General features: G+C 37.4%; 2 long non-coding RNA genes across 2 annotated transcripts in view; both read right to left on the reverse strand.

The window, feature by feature from the left end:
• Nucleotides 1–13382, reverse strand: part of LOC125101905 (uncharacterized) — a 115643-nt gene extending 102261 nt beyond the window's left edge. Inside the window, exon 1 of the long non-coding RNA XR_007127966.1 lies at nt 13291–13382. This is a non-coding gene — a long non-coding RNA (uncharacterized LOC125101905). The remainder of the gene's footprint in view (nt 1–13290) is intronic.
• Nucleotides 13383–23712: 10330 nt separating this feature from the next.
• The window catches only part of LOC125101906 (uncharacterized), a 38798-nt gene continuing 38660 nt past the window's right edge, over nt 23713–23850 (reverse strand). Inside the window, exon 3 of the long non-coding RNA XR_007127967.1 lies at nt 23713–23761. This is a non-coding gene — a long non-coding RNA (uncharacterized LOC125101906). The remainder of the gene's footprint in view (nt 23762–23850) is intronic.

Genomic DNA, 23850 nt, shown 5'->3' on the forward strand with positions numbered 1-23850 from the left:
AACAACAGAAAATGCAGACAAGCCTGAGGTTAACATGCTTATAAATCAATATGGTTCTCCCTATTACTTGTGGGGAAAGAGGTCCCCAATACCAGTGATGCCTTTGGGGCCATCTCACACTAACCTATTTTACTAATTCTTTTTCACCTTTGAAAATGTCATAGGCACCACTGGGTGTTCAAAGTGAAGGCCTTAAAAGCAGACAATATTTCATCTACATCATCAGACATTGGGAAGAATCAGCCACAAAGGGATGGGAGGAACTCTCTTTCTAAGTGGTTCTCTTAGTAACAGACTTGGGATCATCTCTGTGCAGCCTATTTTTAAGAGGAGAATTTTTGATACCTGTTTCCTATTATCCAATGTCTTCAGAAAAGGCTGGAGGTAAAGCAGCCAGTCTTTTTGGCATGGTTTTACCCCCTATTAAAAAGGCTATTGTTGAACTGTTCAAATTGGGATGCTTTGATTGTTAGCACATTCAGCAGGCTGTGATTACAGTAATTACAGACCTGTGAAGGTCAAATTGACAAAACTGAATATAAACTGGAACTGAATATAAACTGGGACAACCCACTGCACTAGTTCTTTCTGCACTCCTTGAGATTTTCTGTTGTTGTTGTTGTAACTGTTGCCAAGTGGTAAATCTATAATAAAAAATAAAAATGAAAGTCATTGATTTCACAATTTGGCTTTGACCACTTAGTCTCACTATTCGATGAACTGAAGTGAATGCTACATTGTACTTTCAGGTTCAGATATATTTTTGGCTCTATGACCTTCCTCCCTAGTCATGGCCTTGAGTTTGTATGATGTAGCTAGGTACTTCTAAAGCACATCATGAGTCTTCCCTTATCTGTCTCTTTGCAAGAGTATGATGCTGAATACAAAATGGACAGATACATTTTTTATTTGTACATGTGTGGTATTTTGGAATATTTAGCAGAAACAGCTCTCGAGGAAAGAAAACCCACAAAATTATATGAAAATAAATGAAATAATCTTCTTATAGTTACCTATTGAAAAGCCATAATAAAAATTATTTCTCAGGTACACTAAATATAAATGTCTTTATTTTTCTTTGTCTTTATTGATGGCTTCAAGCAATAGTTTAAGTAATAATTAAGCAAAAATAGAGTCTATTATCATGAATACAATGTGAAGGAGCAGAGAAAGGTAGAAGAAAAAAATGCTTTCTACACAACAGAGAGGGATGTTTGTAGAGTGTTAGGAAAAGGTATGGGGTCAGAAGAAAGGCTGTGTCTGAATAAAGCCAAAATAGGAGAGGTGGATGGAAATTAATCAATTCACAAAAATCCAGATGTTTTATCTATTCAGAGCCAAGTATCTGAATTTGGCTGCCTGAAATGTTCATGTTTCCTCCAGATGTTCGCTTTCAGGTAGACATAGTCATAATTTCACATGCCTGATTTCATTATAATTTACCATATTGTTCAAAATTTAAAGTGTCTTATGACAAGAATAAGGATAGGATAGTATAAGCCATTTTTCATGTTTTAGTGGAAATGGCATTGTTAAAGCGTAATATTTGAAGGATGAAATTATGTCTCTCATATAAATATAAAATGAGTATGTATCACACATCTTACTTAACTCATCGATGAATCACAAAAAAAGTAAAATGTTACAACTGGTTCAAAGGAAAATTCTAAGAACCTTGTGTGTGTGTGTGTGTCTGTGTGTGTGTGTGTGTGTGTATAAAGAATTTTGAGGTGAAATTATAAAGAAATGCAAAGTGGGTCTCTCCAAAGGACAACAGTCCATTGTATTTTGCCAGACACAATTATTATTTTTTATTTCTGTGAATAAGAGTCACTACATTATTATCAATTTTCTGCAACTTACTAAAATGCTCAAAGACAATGAAGGCAGTAATAACCCAGAACAGTGCACCAAACAGGACATGTGCCAGTCACTTTTATTCCAATTTCAAAGTCTTTATTATAATTTTTCATAAAAGACTTTGTTTATTAAATTAAAATTAAATATACAAATATTTCTGAGCTCCTACCATGTTCTTACTTACTATCACCTAATTAACCACCTGTTTAGACATCCTCAATTACATTATTGATTCTTGTATATGTCTCTCCTTGTAAGCATCTCCTTGTTTTAACTGTCTCCTATTCACCCTGTTGGTGATGGAGGGATTCCTGCCCCAGGGTTTTGAGGATGGCTAAATACACCTGACACTGGACAGGTGCATGCCATGCAGCTTCTCAGTCACATACATTCACAGCCCAGGGGAGGAGGACACCATGACACCATGCCACACAAGGCCACACAATGGCTGTACTTAGGAAAGAGTAAACAACCAGGGCTGTGGGAGGCAGGCACTGTACTATCAAAAGAATAAGGTGCTGGTGCCCAGACTCTTGGAATGTCTTCCCTTCTAGAGAGAGTCAATAAATAAAAAAGTAAAATACTCAGTATGACAAAGAGTAAAGAGGGCAATAAAGAAATAATAAGTAGGAGATGGAAAAAGAAAGTGCAGAATGATGAGGGTGGAAGCACTTTGTTGACATTTTAAACATGGTAATGGGGAGGCCTCACTAAGATGACATTGACATAGGAAATGAAGCAATGTGCCATGAGGACATCTGGTGAAAGAGCTTGCAGATGGAGAGACCAGCCAGCGCCATTGATGTGCAGCAGAAGAATGGCCTCATGTTCAAGAGAAGCGAAGGATCCAGTATGGCTAGAGTGGACTGAGCTAGGGAAGAAGCAGAAAGAGATAGAGTCCCATACTGGGGTTGGTGCAGAAGCTGTGCAGGGCTTTCTAGTCTTTGATTATTTTTAAAGATTTTATTTATTTATTTGAGTGTGAGAGAGAGGAGAGCAGGGAGAGCAGCAGAGGGAGAGGGAGAAGTAGACTCCCAACTAAGCAGGGAGGCTAACACTGGACTGGATCCCAGGACTCTGGGATCATGACCTGAGCCGAAGGCAGACACTTAACCAACCAAGTCACCCAGGCACCCCTCCAGTCTTTGATTTTTCCTGAAAGAGTTGGGAACACATTAAAGGGATTTGGACAGAAGAATGGCCCATCATTTGATCGATTTTTCTCTTTTATCTCTTAGAGGGCCTACCAAAGTACAAAGAATACAAAGGCTACTCAATATATAGCAGTTAATTATAAAAGGGACAGTCCCTTCCTTTATTGTTTTCCACAGTTTTCTACCATGATAACAATTAGATGTTGAAGCTTCTCACCTAAAGGACACTCTCATGCAGAGAAATGGGGACTGAGAAAATCCAATTTCTATGTAGCTGTTTCTGAGGGAATACCTACTTCTTCCCTGGTCACATCCCCTAAAATATATGGGTATCCCTGATATACAAAACATGGCAGGGATGGGAAAAACTAACACCCTTCCAGGCAGTGGGGGGATATGGACTTTTCCTGCACATGGAAATTCTAGAATTTTCTGTAGCCCTCTACCATAGGACAAGGAACATTTGAACTTTAATACATTAACCATATTTCAACTAGCTTTTCTTTATAAATTTAGCTTACACAATGGAAATATATTTCAAGAAGTATAGTAGTTATAAATTTATACGGAATGGACTCTTAAAATTTTTCCTTCTATGACCAAGTTCAAATATAAAAACAGCATGTGTTATAAATTCTGAGATCAGCAACTTGACTATATTTTGTGCAGTTTGACAGACAGGACTCATAATTTAGTCCAGTCATGCTTTACTGAGTAAATATAGATCTATCACTGACATGATTATGCTGTCTCCCTTTTCCCTCACCTTGATCATGGATTTGATGTTTTTAACCATTAGCATTTAGAGACAGTGGAACATATAATACATTAAAGATCTGGCTGTAGAAAGAAAAAGTTAGAGGAATCACTTTATGTGCTGCAGGAATGTGTCATTCTGAACCCTGAAGCTGATTGTTTGCTTTTAATGAGGTATCATTTCCTATATTTTATATTATTTTGGAAATACTAAAGGTTGTCATGGGAAAGAATCTCCAAAACAGGATGAGGAGAGAAAGTTGTCTGATGGAATTACAGAGGGGCTCTCATGCATCCTTTTTCACACTCTTCGGTTCAGACACTTCTGAAAACCCAACACCACCACTCCCAACTCTGTCCTTCAACACTCATCATCAAGATTCAACTCAGGCGTGACCCACTCAATGAAGAACTTTCTTCCTCTGCTCCTCCGCTCATCCCTTCCAGAATTGACCATGCATTCATTGTATCCTATATGCATTTTTATTACTGTGTAAAAGGCACTGTGTATTTCTTTTGGTCTGTTTCTCCTATTAGACTGTAAGCAATTTAAAGGCAGTGCCCATGTTTTCTATGTTTTTATCCCAAACACCAAGCCCAATGACTGGTACATACAGGATTTAAAAATAACCATTCGATCTTGTCATACTCACTAGGGAAGACATTATACTGCACAAGAACAAAGCCTAACCCAGCTTTATGATTTGGGAAAGGCCATCCTTCTTTCTTCGAGGCAGCATCATTATGTAACAGAGAGCCACCACTCATGGCAGTAGAGTTTGGTTTATAAAGAGAAATGGGATCCCTAGCCTTTAAATAATTCTCTGTTTCAGCATTATGTTACAAGGTATTTATTTAATAGAATTTTCTCATATTGCTGCCTGTGCATTGTCACTAAAAAACCCACTTGCTTTGTGTGAGAGATACCACTTTGCTGAGCCTTGTTTAGTCATGGGTGTGTAATGAATGCACCTACCCTCTGTTCTCAGAGAACCCCTGACTTTTGAAATATCCAAATGCCCACAATTTAGAACAGGATTTACATATACTACACTCTTTTTTTGGGGTTGGGGCTCTATGTTCTAGGAGGAGAGGGCCTAAGAAAGGAAGTACGGGCCAGGGCACCATAAGTGCCAGTTATCAGAGGCAAGAAGGGGGAGAAACCAAAGGGATCCTTTGAAAGGAAGCACATAGACTCTGACAGTGATTGTTTAAAAGCGCTTTCCACTCTGTATTTTAAATCCCCTCTTGTACCCTATGAATCTTCATTAATCCTGTCAAACACAATAGCTTTGGGTTGGGGAAATACAGGGATGGTGGCAGCGGCCTGGACAAGAATAATGAGATAGTTGGTGGAGTGTGGTGTGGGAGCAGTGGTCCCCAGTAAGAAGTGACAAGCAGAAGCTAGAATAACTGTATGCAGCATTGAGACATTCACAGGGGATTCTCAGAAATGTTCAAGAACAGCCCTGGACTTGCTTCAGTCAGGCAGGCTGAGAGCTCAGCTCACCGTTGTTTGACTCTCCAAAGAAAGAAGGAGCTTTGAAAAACTGGCCAAACTAGGGGCACCAGTATTACAAATAGATGGCTTTTCTCAAAGTATAAGGTAAGACTAAGATAGGTATACATTATAATATGTCTCCCCTGAGGAGCAAAGGGTTCCCAGTGAAAATTCCGTACCCTTTCTGTCTTTACTCCTACACTTAATAAAAGGCCTCCTAAACTGAAAAAGCCCTAGGTCTAGTCAGAAGAGGAGGCAAATGAGGAAGGACGGGAACATGGAGACAAAGGAGGAAGAAGAGGTCAGAGAGGGAAATATGGTAAGTTTCCCCGGGGGTGAGAGAATTCTTCTGGGAGCTCTCAGTGGCTTGGATTAGAACAAAGGCGACAGTCACAGAGAATAGGTAGCATGGCACCAAACAGGACAAAGAACCAATCAAAACAGACCAAGTGGCAAGCAGGCAGGAAGGCCTGGCCATGCATGCTGGCGGACTGTCAGCAATGAGTCCTACAGACACCAGTCATCTCCAGCAGTCCTGACAAACTGGCCCAGATGCCAGTACCCTAATCAGAGGGACTGCCTGGTAATAAAAAGTATGCTGTCTGTGGCGAAGAATTTTTCTGAAGGTGGATGTGTGCATGATTGGTAAGGAATGCTACCATTTGGTCAGTTTCCTTCCCCCATGTGCCCTTTTTCCCTCCCCACTTCTTTGCTAGGCTCAAGTAGGAGCTATTTTTCCTCTCCTCCTACTTTGTCTGTGTGTTCTGCAGCATGCACTCAGCTCTTTGGAATTCTGTGGGTGGCAGGGGTTTTCTCCTCCATTTCTTGTGCTCAGTGATGTGGAAAGGGAAGAAGTATGAACTCTGACACTTTCTTTTTGTGAACATTTTGATGACAGGACAAGTGATAGTCACAAATCTTAAAGTGGGTGGCAGAGATCTGGAAGACACCTTATTTATTACCAGCAGCAGGTCCTTTCTCAGATCATCCCAAAAATGCTGGCAGGTTCCCAACAGCCCAATTTGGAGAGAAGCCCATTTTATTCAAGCCCCAAATGGAATAAGCTATGCAATGGTTCATTGCATAAATACTCATTCTCTCCCTTCTCTAAGCTTTAGGTCTGTCCCTCTTGCACCCTAGTCATCTTTGCTATTTCTCTTTCATTAAATTCCTTTGAAGTGGTGGATTATTTTTTCTGTCTTTGAAAATTCCTTCTGGCTAGTGGATTTCAGAAGTGCAAGTGCTTTAAACTTTTCCCTCCTCTTTTGAATTAATACTGTACTCCACATTTTTTCTTTCCATTTTTGGGGACCGACTACTGTGTTGTTTTATATTGCATTTTCATTTCAGAACTGTTTGAAAATGGAACTCATGCCATGCACGTGAATATTTTGCCTCCTCTTAGCCGATTTAATCAGCATGGATACCATTATTCATACAATTGCATGAATAATTTATTTCACTGTTGTAAAAGTTTAATAAAAGTTTTCTTGTCTTTATCAAATTCCATGTTACCCTTTGTTCATTTTATAGCAGCAACATAATCAGAATATAAAGCAGCTCATATCAAAAAGCAGCAAATGGCATGGACTATATTAAAACTCTGTGTATATTTTATTGCCTTTTTATCTATGATTAAATTAGAATTTATACATGGGGAAAATATAGTAGCTATATAGATCTTAGCACAACCACCACTAACCCATTGGTGCCACTTGTAGATTAGAAAAAATTAGAATTACATTATTACAAGGGAGAGGCCCAGCCTCATTTGTACCATTTAACAAAACACACGGTTCTTATCCATGTGCATATGTGCTTATGTGTGTGATCTCCCACTCACAGTGTAATCCTATATTAATGATGAATTCCTAATGCAGGATGATTGCTTTTTCTCACACAGAGGCACTAGAAACAAATATTTGTTCACAGTTAATTTTTTTGTTAAACTCCCAAATTGGCTATGTTCACCCTGTGAAATTACTCTATAGGTTAAAAGTATATCAATATTTACATATCTTCCTTTAATGCTAGCATGGTAGACTTTATGAACAAGAGCCATCAATATTTATATCTACCTCTTAGTAAAGTCATATTATTATCAACTATGGTTGTTGAAATTGCAATTACGCTCTTTTTATATAGTTAGGTGCAAAATTCTTGAAAGTTATAAATAATTCAAGATGGTCACAAAAAATCCAAAAAGGCATTTATCCAATAAAGGATGAAAGCATCTATGACTACAGAGAAAAAAAAGATTGGTCACAGTCCAGAAAATGCTCCTTTGCTGACACAAGTCCACAATCTCTTATCTTAAATTCCTGGAGCCAGGATGTGTTTTAGAAATCAGAGTTTGAGGGATTTTAGAAAGGTGATACAGTACATACATACCACATCATGTAACATTACCTGGGGAGCCTAGAGCAGCACCCTACAATAAAATGTTTAATATATCCTAAGTTAAACTTATAAAGGTTCATTCTATGTAGGTTAATTAATAACTATATGCTTTTGTGTCAGTTCAGATCAGGTTTTCTTGTCAAGTGAGTTCAGATCAGGTCAGGTTTGCTACAAATTAGTCACTTTGGCTTTTTCAGATTGTGGATTTTTGTCTACATATTAATAAACATTTAGAAGCATCAGCATGGTCTGGGTACTGTGCTAGATGTTGTACCTAAAGTTAAATATGACAAAGTCACTTCTCCCAAAAAGTATACACTCTAATTGATGAGAACTTAAGCAAACCAATATCTACAAGTTTGCATTGGATGATAAGGAAAAAAAGAAAAAGAGCATCTAGATGACACTGAGGAATCAGGGAAAGTTCTTAAAGAAGTTTCCATCTCTAATCTAATAAGAAATATTTTTCAGGAATAAACATATATATTTTAAACACTTCCAGAAAAACTGTACTTCCATACTTGTTTTAGAAACAAAGCCATAAACAGTACATAATTCTAACCCCCCAAAATTCTCCATTGGTAAACTTTTGCCAGATTATGCCACCATAAGAAAGAACTTCTATATTTCTATGGTTTACAACAAAAATTGTTTATTTCTTATTCATGTTACATATATATTGCTCTATGTGTCTTCTTTGTTCTGCGATATAGGCTGAAGGATCAGTTGTTACCTAGGATATCGCTACTCTTAGAGCAGAGGGAAGAGAATAATGGCATTACTGGGGCACTTGGGTGGCTCAGTCAATTAACCATCTGTCTCTTGATTTTGGCTCAGGTCATAATCTCAGGGTTGAGGGATAGAGCCCCGTGTTGGGCTCTGCCCTCAGTGGGAAGTCTGCTTGGGATGCTCTCTCTCCCTCTGCCCCTCCCCTAGCTCTGTCTCCTTCTCTCTCTCACATAAATAAATCTTTAAAAAGACGAAGAAGAAGAAGAAGAAGAGGAGGAGGAGGAGGAGGAGGAAGAAGAATGGCAATGGCTCTCAGTGAATCTGCCCAGAACTAGAACATGACATTGCTATTCATATTTAATCGGACAAAGAAAGCTACATGGTAAAACCTGATAAGCATAATCTTCCCACAGGGATGGCTCATAGTAGTGCCCCATAAGGAGCAGACAGATAATTTGGACATTAATACACTTGGTTTCTTTATTCTACAGTCTATGTCCTTCTTTGACAAAGAGGACAAGGTGCCCTATTTCTTTGAGTCAGTAGCAAAGTCTATCTCTATATTTGAACAAGTGGTAATCAACTTTCTCAAGTAGTAAGAGGACCATTCACATCAAATAAGATATGCATCTCATATAGAGAAAATGGAAGTCTGGCATGATAGAGATTGATGAATGGATAGAGTATAAGAATTAGGAGCTTTAGAAAATATACTGGTAAATAATAAATAATTGGGCCCTTGGCAATGGGCAGAAAGGTTTACCACCATTGGGTAATAGGTCAACAACAATAACAAAAACAAAAAAAAAAGAAACCATTCAAATATTTCTGAAACAGGGGCACCTGGGTGGCTCAGTGGGTTAAAGCCTCTGCCTTTGGCTCGGGTCATGATCCCAGGGTCCTGGGATCAAGCCCTGCAATCGGGCTCTCTGCTCAGCAGGGAGGCTGCTTCTTCCTCTCTCTGCCTGCCTCTCTGCCTACTTGAGATCTCTCTCTGTCAAATAAATAAATAAAATCAAACAAAAACAAAAACAAAACAAAACAAGACAAATATTTCTGAAACAATTCCAATAATTCAACTAAAACCTAAAATATTTCTGCATAGCTATTTTGAATATCTTCTTTAAGAAATGAAATGTGCTGTGCTCACTTAGAAAAATTAAAGTTAGAAAATTCATACACATATTTGATAACCTAGAAACATTTGTTTATAATCATGTGTCCACTGAATAAGGAGTATAAAATAAAATGCAAAAATATAATATAGAAGATTAATTATCTATTTGCAAAATCAAAACATGATCATTTAATGCCATTTTGTCTGTGGAACATACAATGATCTTTGAAAGAAATAGGAACAGTTTTATAAAAGATAATAAAACTAGTACATACATTGTTCCCACTTGTGTAAATACAATATCTCATTTTAGTTTTCCTATGATCATAGAATTATAAGAAATTGTAGAGGTCCCAGAAAAGAAGCAGAAAAAATGATTAATGAAATCAAAATGTCTACATACAAAATATTACATATTATTATTATTTTTTAATATTTTATTTATTTATTTGACAGACAGAGATCACAAGTAGGCAGAGAGGCAGGCAGAGAGAGAGGAGGAAGCAGGCTCCCTGCTGAGCAGAGAGCCCGATGCGGGGCTCGATCCCAGAACCCTGGGATCATGACCTGAGCCGAAGGCAGCGGCATTAACCCACTGAGCCACCCAGGCACCCCCAAAATATTACATATTATATATACTAATATATGTAATAAGTTAAAGGGTTATTAAGCCTGAGGCTATATAGAAAGATTATATTCATGTATTTATGAGGAAGGCTATCTTTAACATATTTTTTTAAAAACTTGTTTCAGAACAGAAATAGAATGGAATTTGATTGAATTAAAAGATTTAAGACCAGGAGGAAGTATTAGTCATATTCATATGTATTTGGCTACAGTAATTTCCAAAAATATTTGAATATTACCTGAGATTAAATAATTAAATAAATTAATTTATGTGATTGTGATTGTGATTAAATTACTTTATTTCTCTTGATTAATACATGATGAGTAATACCAATTCTGGTCCTTGATGCAAACATCAGAAATTAAAGCAGAAAAGGAATTTATTATAAGGATACAGGTGCTTCTGGTTAGGATGTATAAAATCATGAGACCACTTCTCCCACTCTAACAAAGAGAACAAGGCAGACAAATTATAAAATTATGGATTTTTTTTTCTACTAGAGAGCTGAAGATAAAAAGATATATAGTTGGATTAAAGTACCAAAAGGAAATAACCTTCCTTAGGAGAGAAGAAACCCAAATCCATGGCCACAGGAGGAGGAGCAAACTCACTGTAAATAGAAGTAATGAGAATCTAGCCAAAATTTCAGTAAATGCTTTATAGCCTCATGTGGCTGTCATGAAGGGGATCCCATGAGAGTGTGCTCAATCACCAATTTTTCAGAGCTTTCACTGAACACATGTATAGTCAGTTGAAGGATGGAAGCTGAGCAGAGAGCAGGGAGATATTCCTGCACTTGAAGCCTTACGGAGTGCACATGGTGGTGCTCTAAAGCCTGCAGACAGGGAAAGAAGATAGAGATTTCCTGAAAAGGTGGATCAAGTACACAGCAACTGAAACCTGGGTGCATGACAGGATAGCTGAGAAACATCATCCTCTAAGTCACTCATAGCCCTTACCTGAGTGCAAGGCAGTAGCATGCCAAAAGCTAAGAGCACAGCAGCAATGTAGAAATAGAGAAACTCCAAAAGTCAGAAGCCTGGCTGAAGAGAGCCAAGAGAACACCATGGGAACCAAAAAAAAATCTAGGTGGCATGGAAATATGGCTACTGGGCTGTAAGACATAAAGAATTACACTGGTTCTCAGATAAACTAGTCCCAATCCTTCTCATAAAACATTTGAAACCTGTAGTGAACTACTGATCTAACTAAAACTAGCACAAGCCTCAGAGCCAGTTCAACAACAGATCAGACTGCTCCAGCTTCATTATTTGCAGAAGTGTCATAAGCATGGCACTTCTTGTTTTTCGGTAAATAATATTTGCAGTCCTTTTACACACAATTTTTAGCATAAAATTAAAAATTATGTGGTATTTGAAAAAGCAGGGTGATGCCATTCATCAATATAACCAATCAATATAATCAACAGTCAATAGAAGTAAACCCAAATATGATCAAAATGTTGGAATTAGTAAATAAAAATTTTAATATAAATATATATATTTTAAATTTTTTAATTTATTTATTTGAGAGAGAGATAGAGCACAGTGGGAGAGGGAGAAGCAGACTCCCTGCTTAGCAGAGAGCCTGAAGCGGGTCTCAATTCCAGGACCCTGGGATCATGACCTGAGCTGAAGGCAGACATTTAACTGAGCTACCCAGGCAGCCCTATAAATACATTTTAAAATACATTTTAAAACTAATTGAAAAAGTGGTCAACATATGGATATAATGCAGAACTTCATTCCAGTAGAGCACAGTAATTAAAAAAAGAGGAAATTGGGGCACCTGGGTGGCTCAGTGGGTTAAAGCCTCTGCCTTCAGCTCAGGTCATGATCCCAGAGTCCTGGGATCGAGCCTCACATCGGGCTCTCTGCTCGGCAGGGAGCCTGCTTCCTCCTCTCTCTCTGCCTGCCTCTCTGTCTACTTGTGATCTCTCTCTGTCAAATAAATAAATAAAATCTTTAAAAAAAAAAAAAGAGGAAATTTTAGGATTTAAAAATATAATATCATAAGTGTAGATTTATTTTATTTACAGTAGCCTAAAAAGGCAGAAGAAAGGATAAGTGAATTCCAAGTCAAATTAATTGAAATTATCCAAACTAAAATAAAAGGAGAAAAAAAATTTTTTTTAACTGAGAAAAGCATCCAAAACTTGTGATCAAATGTACATGTACTAGATTCCAATTAGAAGAGGAAGAAAATGTAGCCAAAGAAATATCTGAGGAGATGAATGTAAAGAAAAGTCCAAATTGATGAAAGATAAAATCCACAAATCCCAGACTCAAAAAAAATATATATATAGTGGATGTCAAATAGGATAAATATACAGTCAAACATCTGAAAACCAAAGATAGAGATAAAAGCAGATGCCTTCACTCTTACTCCTGCCCCCACACACAAACACATGCTATATTCAGGGAAAAAAGCAATAATACTGATGGCAGATTTCTCATTAGAATCAAGGAAAGGTATAATGACAAGGGCATGACATCTTTAAAATGCTGAAGGAAAAAGATAAGCAGTTTCAAGAGAGTGTAGTGCAAATAATTTACATAAGTACTAAGACTCCTCTATTTTATTGGTTCTAAAATCATCTTTCTCAAGCTTCAGCAACCAAGCCCTGTACTTGGTTATCTAGGATTTAATATACCATGTAGCATATCCATCCCAATGATATATTTTAAAAATCCCACAGACTGCTCAAATCACATTTCAATTTTTGAGGCTAAATTTAAGTTTAAAGTAATTAAATAAGCATTCATTCAATAGAAACAAGTCACAGAGATACCACCTAAATAAATAAAATGTATATTTAGCTTCAGTTAAAAAAAATAAAAATAGAATTCCATTACTGATATATAGCTTGTTTTCAGTTGTTGTAAGAATTCATAAGAGTGGTTATGTGGAAATTACTTTCATGAATATGATGCAATTTTTTTCTTCTTTCCTTTGACATACATGAATTAGAACAGTAGAAAATCATACATCCTCAAGCTAAAATCACACATAAATTTTCCCCCCTGCGAGAGGTGGGAGATGGTAGCTAACCCTCCAGCACTGTACTAGTTTAGGTAACACTAGCTACAGTAACAGATAAACCATCAAATCTTAGTGGTGCAACAAAAGTTTATTTCTTACTCACCTACCAGTCCTTATAAACATTTCTAGTCTGATAGAGACCCAGTAACTCAGCCTCCTTTCACTTTGTGGTTCTTCAACATATGCCATTCAGAGTTCATCTAGAAACCAAGAAGAGAACCAAAAAGGTTGTATGAGGCAATCAAACCTAATCTAAAGAAAAATGGGTTATCACTTCTTTTGTTTCTTTAGCCACTAGGCAATAAGCTAATAGTGGGCATTAATCACTAGGGCTCTAAAATTAGATATTTTGGATAAATTGAAAAACTATTCATGATTACTGGTAGCATAATTCATGAGTAAGTTTACTCTTTGTTCACGTAATTGACTCTGATATTTTTCCTTGATGAAAAACACGTAATTGCCTCTGACATTTTTCCTTGATGAAAAATCTACTAAATAACAGATTTTAATTTTCTCTCATCATTTTCAAATGCATAAGAACTAAGATTCTCTATTAAAATTAATTTTTATGGTGTTCTGTGAAAATGGTTCTTTTCTGCTGATTCTAAAGATCTTTACTTTAACAATTCCACTTGAAATTTATGGCTCAAGGCTTCCCGGGGGAATTCTACCAAACATTTAAAGAAGAACTAATTCTATTCTCCTGAAACTGTTCCAAAAAATAGAAATGGAAGGAAAACTTCCAAACTCATTTTATGAGGCCAGCATCACCTTGATCCCAAAACCAGACAAGGATCCCATCAAAAAAGAGAACTACAGACCAATATCCTTGATGAACACAGATGCAAAAATTCTCGCCAAAATACTAGCCAATCGGATTCAGCAGTACATTAAAAGGATTATTCACCATGACCAAGTGGGATTTATTCCAGGGCTGCAAGGTTGGTTCAACATCCGCAAATCAATCAATGTGATACAACACATTAATAAAAGAAAGAACAAGAACCATATGATCCTCTCCATAGATGCTGAAAAAGCATTTGACAAAGTACAGCATCCCTTCCTGATCAAAACTCTTCAAAGTGTAGGGATAGACGGCACATACCTCAATATTATCAAAGCCATCTATGAAAAACCCACCGCAAATATCATTCTCAATGGAGAAAAACTGAAAGCTTTTCCGCTAAGGTCAGGAACACAGCAGGGATGTCCGTTATCACCACTGCTATTCAACATAGTACTAGAAGTCCTAGCCTCAGCAATCAGACAACAAAAGGAAATTAAAGGCATCCAAATCGGCAAAGAAGAAGTCAAACTATCACTCTTTGCAGATGATATGATACTATATGTGGAAAACCCAAAAGACTCCACTCCAAAACTGCTAGAACTTGTACAGGAATTCAGTAAAGTGTCAGGATATAAAATCAATGCACAGAAATCAGTTGCATTTCTCTACACCTACAACAAGACAGAAGAAAGAGAAATTAAGGAGTCCATCCCATTTACAATTGCACCCAAAACTATAAGATACCTAGGAATAAACCTAACCAAAGAGGCTAAGAATCTATACACAGAAAACTATAAAGTACTCATGAAAGAAATTGAGGAAGACACAAAGAAATGGAAAAATGTTCCATGCTCCTGGATTGGAAGAATAAATATTGTGAAAATGTCTATGCTACCTAAAGCAATCTAAACATTTAATGCAATTCCTATCAAAGTACCATCCATTTTTTTCAAAGAAATGGAACAAATAATCCTAAAATTTATACGGAACCAGAAAAGACCTCGAATAGCCAAAGGAATATGGAAAAAGAAAGCCAAAGTTGGTGGCATCACAATTCCGGACTTCAAGCTCTATTACAAAGCTGTCATCATCAAGACAGCATGGTACTGGCACAAAAACAGACACATAGATCAATGGAACAGAATAGAGAGCCCAGAAATAGACCCTCAACTCTATGGTCAACTCATCTTCGACAAAGCAGGAAAGAATGTCCAATGGAAAAAAGACAGCCTCTTCAATAAATGGTGTTGGGAAAATTGGACAGCCACACGCAGAAAAATGAAATTGGATCATTTCCTTACACCACACACGAAAATAGACTCAAAATGGATGAAGGATCTCAATGTGAGAAATGAATCCATCAAAATTCTTGAGGAGAACACAGGCAACAACCTCTTCGACCTCAGCCGCAGCAACATCTTCCTAGGAACATCACCAAAGGCAAGGGAAGCAAGGGCAAAAATGAACTATTGGGATTTTATCAAGATCAAAGGCTTTTGCACAGCAAAGGAAACAGTTAACAAAACCAAAAGACAACTGACAGAATGGGAGAAGATATTTGCAAATGACATATCAGATAAAGGGCTAGTGTCCAAAATCTATAAAGAACTTAGCAAACTCAACACCCAAAGAACAAAGAATCCAATCAAGAAATGGGCAGAGGACATGAACAGACAATTCTGCAAAGAAGACATCCAGATGGCCAACAGACACATGAAAAAGTGCTCCATATCACTCGGCATCAGGGAAATACAAATCAAAACCACCATGAGATATCACCTCACACCAGTCAGAATGGCTAAAATGAACAAGTCAGGAAATGACAGATGCTGGCGAGGATGCGGAGAAAGGGGAACCCTCCTACACTGTTGGTGGAAATGCAAGCTGGTGCAACCACTCTGGAAAACAGCATGGAGGTTCCTCAAAATGTTGAAAATAGAACTACCCTATGACCCAGCAATTGCACTGCTGGGTATTTACCCTAAAGATACAAACGTAGTGATCCGAAGGGGCACGTGCACCCGAATGTTTATAGCAGCAATGTCTACAATAGCCAAACTATGGAAAGAACCTAGATGTCCATCAACAGATGAATGGATAAAGAAGATGTGGTATATATACACAATGGAATACTATGCAGCCATCAAAAGAAATGAAATCTTGCCATTTGCGACGACATGGATGGAACTAGAGGGTATCATGCTTAGCGAAATAAGTCAATCGGGAAAGACAACTATCATATGATCTCCCTGATATGAGGGAGAGGAGATGCAACATGGCGGGTTAAGGGGGTAGGAGAAGAATAAATGAAACAAGATGGGATTGGGAGGGAGACAAACCATAAGTGACTCTTAATCTCACAAAACAAACTGAGGGTTGATGGGGGAGGGGGGTTGGGAGAGGGGTGGTGGGGTTATGGATATTGGGGAGGGTATGTGCTATGGTGAGTGCTGTGAAGTGTGTAAACCTGGCGATTCGCAGACCTGTACCCCTGGGGATAAAAATATATGTTTATAAAAAATAAAATTAAAAAAGAAATTTATGGCTCAAAATGTGATGTATCCCATGACCAATGTAACTTGAATTTATTTCCTCATATAGTGGCTTCATCACAGTTACTCAGGTAACTTCGTTTGGACTGAATGCTTATGATTTTAATTACAAAGTAAACAGATACCATTATATCATCACACAAAAATATATAATGGAGATATTTGGTCATGATAGTACCACAGTTCGTGCTCTGACATACCCCTTTGCTCCAATTACATGCTATTAGTATTTTTTAAAAAGTTGTTTTAAAGAAAGCCAAAAAGTAACACCTAGGATTAAAAATATCATAAACAAGTCTCTGGTTCAGAAATAGGGTAAGTACAAAGAGGTGAGCAGGAATAAGCTACAGGCCTGGGGATTTCCTAGTTTAGAAGCAGGCAACATTAAGTAGGCATTTGCTTCCTAATGGTATCAGGGATTTGAACTAGGCATCAAATGGCTATGGTGGGTCTGCCTTCTTCTCTGATAAATGAGGCTCAAAACATAATACTACTGATCTTTACCTATAGCTAAGGGTTATAGCAAGCTATGAGTCTGGAGAGGCTGAAAGAAGGGAAAACTTTGTGACAAGACATACTGTTCCCTTGTTGGATAACTGGATCCATAAGATTTCCACAGTTACCAAGAAGGAGAAGGAAAATATCATCAACTGAAACTAATATCCTAAGACCAATTTCTGTACTGCGGTGCTCAGACCAATGGCGGGAATCACAAAAGATATAAGGAAGGGGAGACACTGGAAGAGAGAAAGGATAAGAACATACTTAACAAACAAAAACATTTTCACACAAAAATTTGCCTGGAATCCAAAGTCCTAAAATATATGAAGAAATACAATTCTAAGAAAGATAGCCCTCCAGATGAAATTAGTATTATAAAACAGCCTAACAAAGACATCTATAAAAAGTATGTTTAAGATGATCAAAATAAAAAAATAAATAAATACCTGTCACTCACTTAAAGCAGGAGTCTGCAAACTAACTTTTGTAAAGTGCCAGGGTCGTAAATATTTTTTAGCTTTACTGGCCACACTGTCTCTTTTGTCACTACTCATATCTCCTGCTATAGCAGAAAAGCAGACATACACAATATATAAATGAATGGATTTGACTATTTCAATAAAATTTATTTATATAAATAACAGTGAACCAGATATGGGCCATGAAACATAGTTACATATACCTCATTTAAATAAATATGAAATTATTTAAACATGGGTAGAAATGTAATAGGAATTGGTATGTATGCAAAAGAAATAAACTAGAAATCTTGAAATTAAAAAATATGATCATTGATATAAAACAATGTTCAAAAAGAAGAATTGATAAATTGCTTTTTAAAACAAAGCAAAAAAAAGACATACTTAAATCTCATTAAAGTCTTTGCAAAATTTGGGTAAAAAAATTAAAATATTACATAAACTTTAAACTTGTTAAGAAAATAAGCATAATTAAGTAGGAATATTAAAAACATTTAATAATAATCATTAAAATAATAATAAATGTTTTATAGCTTCCAACCCAGCAGAGGAGGATAAAGGTTAAAGAGTCAATTGGACCATATACAAACATCCTATTCTATCTAGACACATGAAAGCATTGCATTTCCCTTCCCATTTGAAGTCAGATATGTCCAAGTAACTTCTTTTGGTGAATGACATGGGAGTGGGAGTGGCCTATGTCACTTGTAGATGACAGCTTAAGAGCTAAGTGGATGTTTGGCATATTCTCCTTTCTCTGCTTCTCTTAGGAAACATGTATTGAGGTGGAGCCTGCATCAGTTTGGGTTTCTGAGTGACTAAATAAGTCAACACACAATGACCATGTAGAATGAGTTGAGAAATAATCTTGATTTGAAACCACCAAAAATTTAGGCTTTGTTATTCCAGTATCCCAAGTTTTTCCTAACAGGTAGCCTCTAGCACTTAAATTGAAACAATGAAATGGGAAAATTAAAGATGAAGAAAGAAGGCTGGCAAACAGAAAATAATGCAATCATAAATATATTATAAATCACGATAAAGGTAAATAGATTAAATCTGTCCATTAAAAGATTTGTTGGAATAGATTAAAAATTATATGCTTTTCAAAGACATACTTTAAAAGCACACACAATCACAGCATATTAGTTCAAGTTTTCCAAGAAAGATACTAAGACAGGATTAAATGTGTAGGAAATTTTTTGGAGAAAATATCTGTGAGGACAAAAGGAAAAGGTGGGAACAAAGTAGGAGCCTTCTGACTGTGATGTAGGTCTGAACCCTATGAAGGACAGAGGAAAGGAAGGATGGAGTAGGAAGAGTCTCGGACTGAGCAGTTCCAGTAATTTTTTTGACACTTTAATCTGGAGGCCTTGAGTCAAAGTCACCTGGTTGAGGAATCTATGTATCCCAGAAATGGGCCTGCATTAGTTATCTTGATATGCTCAGTCTTTGACTGAGGACAGTGTCGCCTCATCACGAATATGGTATTGAATTCAGAAGACCAGAAGCCAGGGCACCTGTTTCCTGATCAGGAAATCTGAGATATGCATTTTTACTGCTACTTCAGGCAGACAGTTATATATAAAGCGATGGGAAATTTCTATTAAGCTAAACCTAAAACAAAAGAAAGCAGCATAAGAATAGTTATATCAGACAAAATAGCAGCTAAAAGCATTTAAAGGAATAAAGTAAGTAAGAATAAAAAGTCTGTGGTGGCTTTGTACTTGTCAATCCAGATAAATTGGAACTAGGCTTCCCAGAATTCCCTTCCTTGTATATTTCCAGATTACAGTTGGCCTCAGTAGAAATTATAACATTTGGAACTCAGAAGTTAAGTAATAGCTACTTTTGTGCTCTGCAGCTCAGCTGTTGCAGTGCCTGGCAGTGCCCAGAGCTCCTCTGACTCCTGCTGGGTCTCCTCCTGAGGGTTCTTCAACTGCTATGTCTTTTTATACACAGTTCTGTGGCCAAAGGCCACTAGCTTCTCCTACATGTCACCTGCATCATCAAACACCAAGGCCAAGGCAGTGAAATACAAACACGAGTTCCAGTTTGTTCACTAGGTTTCCAGCTTGTCCTCACTGTTCTGTATTTTTCTTGCTCTTCCAACTTCATGTCCATTTTTCCTTCTTAGATGTTCTCCTGTTGCCATCAAGTCCAGCATCAGATAAGAAGTAGCATAAACAGTTTAACCAGACTCTACAATTATATATGGTCTAACCCCTGTACTAAATCCCTCTTTAGACATTATTTATAGTGGTTCTGATTCTCTGATTATGCCCTAAATGATAGAGAAGAACTACCAAAAATAATGGGACAATTAAAACTAACAAGGAGATCTCAGAGTTCTAGAGGATATGGCAGAGTAGGAGGACCCTAAGCTTACCTCATCACACAGATATAACTAAGAGCCACACCAGTGTAAATAACCCAGAAACAACCTGAAGACTGGCAGAAGAGACCCTTCACAATAGAGATGAGGTCACATCAAAGAGGGTAAGAAGGGCAGAGATACTATCAGGAGCTAAAGAGACCCATGGGATGGCCACAGAAGGAAGGGATGCTGTGGATCCAGAGAGGAGAAGGAAAACAGATCCTGGGCCATGGGGAACTGGCACAGGGGAGATGAATCCCTATAACATTTCACTTTGAAAACCAGAGGGGCATAATTTCCAGAGTTCTTATAATCAATGGGGTTTAACACTTGGAACTTTAAAAATCAGCAGGCTTTGTTCTGGGGACCCTGGAGGACAAGAGTAAACTGAGTCTGTGCCCTTAAAAAGAGAGCACAACAAATAGCCCTGCTGAGATATAGCAGAGAAGCAGCAGTCTGAAAATCACATGGTGTATATAGGAAGGAAATTTATTTACTAATCTCAGACCATGTGTTGGAGGGGTAGGGATAGTAGAGAGACTTCTCCAGGAACAAAGGAGGTGGTGGGCATCAATTCTCTCCCCCAACTCCCCTACCCTTGACACAACGAGACCCATAGGAACCAGCACAGTGCCAACACTCTCAAACTAACTTGCTAAAACCCTGCACCCCAGCCCTGCATCCTCCTGTAGGCCTGCCCCTCCAATATGCCCTTGGTTAGAGCCATCCAAACTGGTAACACAAGCCTGGCAGTGTGCAGGCAGCCTCATCAAGTACCAGCACCACTCCAAAGTTACTTCTGCCCTGGGGAGAGGGGAAGAGAACCACACACACCAGTCCAACTGCAGCCCCAGCAGCAGGCTGGAAACAAACATCACTTCTAACTGTAGGCCCCACCCACCAACAAAAGCTTCTCAGGGTACAAGACAGAGAAAGCACCCTGAAGTTCAGTGTTATTTCATCTCTGGCAAATGCCTGGTCTGACTCAACTCAAGTGCAAGGTGGTCCCAGAGTGGGGCCCACTAACAACACAGGAACCAAATTCTGCCCACAACAGGTGAAGAGAGCCACTGCAGATGAGTGAACAACAGGCAAAAGGAACTCAGCCACAACAGTAGGGTACATGCAACACACATAGGAGAGACTCCTGAAGTGCCACGTTCTGGTGAATAGGGGACATTACAATGCGGGGCACTACATGACCTCTTCTTCCTAAAGCCACTACTTTCAAGAGCAGGTGACACAGTTGGCTTTCAAAACACAGAGAAACACACAAAGACAGAGAAAATGAGGAGATATGGGAATATGTCCAAGATAAAAGAATGGGGAAAAAGATCAAAGAAGAGACCTAAATAAAATGAAGATATGTAATACACCTGATAGAGAATTTAAACTAGTGGTCATAAAGATACTCACTGGACTTGAGAAAAGAGTGGAGGACTTCAGTGAGACCCTTAACAAAGAGATAGAAAGCATAAAAAAGAACCAATCAGAAATGAAGAATTCAATAACTGAAATTAAAAATAAACTAGATGGAGGGATGCGTGGATGGCTCAGTCAGTTAAGCATATGACTCTTGGTTTCAGCCCAGGTCATGATCTCATGGGACATGAGATCAAGCCCTGAGTCAGGTCTTGCAATCAGCCTGGAGTCTGCTTGAGATTCTCTGCCTCTGCTTCCCCCTGCCCTCTCTCTCTTGAATAAATAAATAAAATTTTTTTTAAAAAATTAGAAAACTAGGGGCGCCTGGGTGGCTCAGTGGGTTAAAGCCGCTGCCTTCGGCTCAGGTCATGATCCCGGGGATCGAGCCCCGCATCGGGCTCTCTGCTCGGCAGGGAGCCTGCTTCCCTTCCTCTCTCTCTGCCTGCCTCTCTGCCTGCTTGTGATCTCTGTCTGTCAAATAAATAAATAAAATCTTTAAAAAAAAAATTAGAAAACTAACTAGATGTAATAAAACTAGAAGAAGCAAAAGAATGGGTCAGTGACCTGGAGAGAGTAATGGAAAGCAATCAAGCTCAAGAGGACAGAGAAAGAAAAACAACAATAAAAAATTAAAATGGGCTTAGGCAATTCAGCAACATCATTAAGCATAATAACATTCACATTATAGGGATCCCAAAGGAAGAGAGAGAAGAGGGGTCAGAAAAAGTATTTGAAGAAATAATAGATGAAACTTCCCAAGTTTGGTGAAGAAAACAGAAGTCCAGATCAGGAAGGCACAGAGAGGCCCCAACAAAATCAACCCAAGAAGGTCCACCCCAAAGCACACAGTAATTAAAATGGCAAAAAGTAGTAATAAGGAGAGAATTTTAAAAGCCAGACAACCAAAAGAAATAAAAGGCATCTAAATTGGTAAAGAAGTAAACCTTTTACTATGTGCAGATGACATGAATGTCTATATAGAATACTCTAAAGACCTCGTCAAAAAACTACTAGAACAAATAAATGAACTCAGTAATGTCACAGGATATAAAATCAATACATAAAAATCCATTGAATTTCTATACACTAATATGAAGTCACAGAAAGAGAAATTAAGAAATCAATCCCATTTACAATGACATCAAAGGTAATAAAATGCCTAGTAATAAATTTCACCGAAGGAGGTGAAAGACCTATACTCTGAACACTATAAAACACTGATGAAAGAAATTAAAGAAGACACCAAGAAATGGAAAGACATTCCAAGCTCATGGACTGGAAGGACAAACATTGCTAAAATATCCATACTACCCAAAACAATCTACAGATTAAATGCAATTCCACCAAAATACAAACATAATTTTTCATAGAACTAGAAAAAATAATTTTAAAATTTGTATGGAATCACAAAAGACTCCAAATAGCCAAAGTAGTCTTGAAAAACAACAAAACTGGGGGTACTACAATCCCAGATTTCATTATACACACACACACACACACACACACACACAAACACACACTATAGAGCTATCATAGTCATAGTCAAAACAGTACTGGCACAAAAATGGACACACAGGTCAATGGCATAGAATAGAGATAGAGATCCCAGAAATAAACCCATGATTACAACAATTTCATATATATATATATATATATATATATATATATATATATGATGTATATGACATATGAGATATATATAGATATATACAGATATGCACACACACACACATATATACATATATATATATATGTATCACTTAAAAATCTCAAGATGAAATGGAAAATCACAATAAGGCAATGAAGTTTATAGAAATTGGATTATTAATAGCTATATTATTATAAGATTCCATAAAGGACCTAAGGCCCAGATGAATTTTAAGGCAACCTTGATTCCAAAGAAAAAATTATTATTGCTTTATATAAACTGTTCCAGAAAACCACAAGAACAACAACTACAAAGCAACAATCAATACCATAAAGAAACATACGAGAAAAGTATAGACTAATCTCACACATAAATGTAAAAATACTAAATAAAATATAAGCAAGTGTAATTATACTATTATAAAGAATGTGCCAGGAACAAGGAAAGTTTACCCCAGGTGTCAAGATGGTTCAACATCAGAAAATCTGTTAGTTATACACTTACAGTAACAAGTAAAGGGAACAATTATACAATCATATAAGTAGATGCTGAATATATAAATAAGTTGTTAAAAATTACATTTACAATAAAACATTTTAGTAAACTCAAAAGATAAGGCTCTGTCCTTACCTTGATAAAGAATATCTATGAAGGGGCACCCTGGGTGGCTCAGTAGGTTAAGCATCTGCTTATGTCATGATCCCAGGTTCCTGGAATTAATTGAGTCCCACATCAGGTTCCTTGCTCAGGGGAAGCCTGCTTCTTCCTCTCCCACTCACCCTGCTTAAGCTTGCTCTCTTTCTCTCTGTCAAATAAATAAATAAAACCTTTTTAAAAAAAAGCATTATCTATGAAAAAGCTAAAGTAAGCGTTATCCTTATATGTGAAATTTTG

The sequence above is a fragment of the Lutra lutra genome, chromosome 6, assembly GCF_902655055.1.
Source record: "Lutra lutra chromosome 6, mLutLut1.2, whole genome shotgun sequence".
NCBI classification, from domain to species: domain Eukaryota; kingdom Metazoa; phylum Chordata; class Mammalia; order Carnivora; family Mustelidae; genus Lutra; species Lutra lutra.